The 2,539-nt window shown below is 31.4% G+C and overlaps 1 pseudogene; it reads left to right on the top strand.

The window, feature by feature from the left end:
• Positions 1-356: 356 nt before the first annotated feature.
• On the top strand, positions 357-1,843 carry LOC129890337 (ubiquinol oxidase 2, mitochondrial-like; annotated as a pseudogene).
• The last annotated feature ends 696 nt before the right edge of the window (positions 1,844-2,539 follow it).

Below are 2,539 nucleotides of genomic sequence, written 5' to 3' on the forward strand. Positions count from 1 at the left end.
TTTAATTTTATAATTTTAATTAAAAATATGTTAAATTTATCAAAATATCTTTTAATTTTGTTATTTAATTTAAACATGTAATGTGAAAAATAAAAATTAAAAAATTATTGACAAATAAAAAATATATTTACTTTTACGGATTAAACAAGAAAGTATGACAAACACGAAAAGTAATAATTACAACCCTATATAAAAGCATCAAGTGTCTTAAACCCTTTTTGTTTAGTACAAACAAGAAAACACACACAAAAAAATTATACTCCAAAAACTTTGCTTTTTCTCTCAAGTTACTCTCCAAACTTCTTGCAATTCTTCAATTAATTTCACTTTAATTTAATTAGTTTAATTAAAAAAAGATGATTATGTGTGGCGCAAGGAGGTTGGCACGTTCTATGATTTCACACATTGGTCCACTGCGTCAGGTGACCGGAAATGTAGCCGGAATCGGAGTTATTACCGGTGCATCGATCGATTTCTTGTCTGAGAATTCTATCAAGGTTTTTGAAAAGACGATAGTGATATGTGTTAGACACTTTTCAACTATGTATTCCCGTAACACAACTACTTTTTGAGATAAGGAGCAAAATGAACAACATGGTCCGAGAAAAGTTGAGAACGGTGGCGCTGAAGTTAGCGCCACCGCTCCTAGTAGTGACAAAGATATTGTTAGCTATTGGGGTATTCAACCTCCTAAGGTTACGAAAGAAGATGGTACCCTATGGAGGTGGAATTGTTTTATGGTACGTTTGAAGATTATTTTATAAAATTTATATCATATTATTTTTTTGATTATTTAATTTTATATAATCAAATTAGACTTTTGTCGATTTATACTTATAATGTGTCACAGAGGAGATATGGTTATCGTGCAATGATGTTGGAAACCGTGGCTGCAGTCCGTGGTATGGTAGGAGGGGGTGTTGTTACAATGAAAATCTTTAAGGCTATTCAAGCACAGTGGTGGTTGGATCAAAGCACTATTAGAAGAAGCAGAAAATGAAAGAATGCACCTAATGACATTCATGGAAATATCAAAACCAAAATGGTATGAACGTGCACTTGTCTTAATAGTACAAGGCATATTCTTTAATGCCTATTTTGTGACTTATATTTTGTCACCAAAATTGGCACATAGAATTGTTGGTTATTTAGAAGAAGAAGCTATTCATTCCTACACTGAATTTCTTAAAGAATTGGATGAGGGAAATATTGAAAATGTGCTTGGCGCAAGACGAGACTCTTAAAGATGTTGTCATGGTGGTTAGGGCGGATGAGGCTCATCATCGCGATGTCAACCACTTTGCCTCGGTAACGATTATATAAAACTTTTAATTCTTGTATGCTAACGGTATGAAAGATCTTGATTCTTGTACTACAAGGATAGTTTAGGTCAAACTTGAACGGTTAAAACAAGTCAAATCAATAAATAGGTCAAACAATCTACTATGTACAACTTGAGCTTATTATATATAACTTGTCAAGTTATATTTATATTATAGAAAATTCTTACAATATTTGTATATAAGTATAATTTTTGCATAAATTGAATGTTTGTTTAAGGCTAAACTAAGTAAATTCTTGTGGGGATTGATTGCAGGATATTCATTACCAGGGGCAAGAATTGAAGGATTGTCCAGCTCCACTTGGATATCACTGAGAAAACAATTAATTTAATTAGCTGAAACAATTAAAGAATACAAAATGGTAATAAGGATCACTTTTTTTTTCTATGTAGACTAATATTGTGAGTATTGATGTACATTATCTTGTGTGATTTGTTTTTCTTTTGTTTTTCAGTGAATCAGTGTAATTACTGAAACATTAGTAAAACTACGACTTTATTATTATTATATACAAAGTCTATAGAACATAGAAAATCTTGAAAATGACAAAACGTTTATAATAGAAAACGACGACTCCTTCAGAAAAATAAATTTATTCAAAGGTTTTCCAGAAAAGTTTGCTATGTTCGTCCGACAATTCATTTACTTAAAAGGATTTTCCTGCAGCCATTCTTCCTTGAATTATTCGATCATGAAACACTTCTAACATCCTACATTCAAATATATTTTTAGAAAAGTTTCGCTCTGTCAGTCCGACAAGTCATCTACTTAAAAGGATTTTTCTGCAGCCTTCCTTCCTTGAATTATTAGATCATGTAATATTTCTAACATCCTATAGTTCTGCTTGGAGTTTTATCTCTTCCTCATATTTAAAGACATCAAGTATGATATTAAAAGATCTATAACCGAAAGTTAGAAAGATTATTATTTTCGAAATATCATTACGGTTGTGGTCAACTATATGTGTTGTACGTAGAAGGAGGGTATGAAAAAAACATACAATTGCAAAAAATATTAACTTATGTCCTCAAAATTAATAAAAGACCTCAAACATATAGGTTAACCCTTCTCCCGATTTGAGTCTACGCCATAGTTGAGACACGATATTTGGAATCACAAGTGATCTCAAGCTAATCCTTGGCATAGCATATCTAAGCATATCATATGAAAACTGAAACGGAAGATGTAAACTGAAA

This window comes from Solanum dulcamara, chromosome 5 (assembly GCF_947179165.1).
Source record: "Solanum dulcamara chromosome 5, daSolDulc1.2, whole genome shotgun sequence".
Classification (NCBI taxonomy): domain Eukaryota; kingdom Viridiplantae; phylum Streptophyta; class Magnoliopsida; order Solanales; family Solanaceae; genus Solanum; species Solanum dulcamara.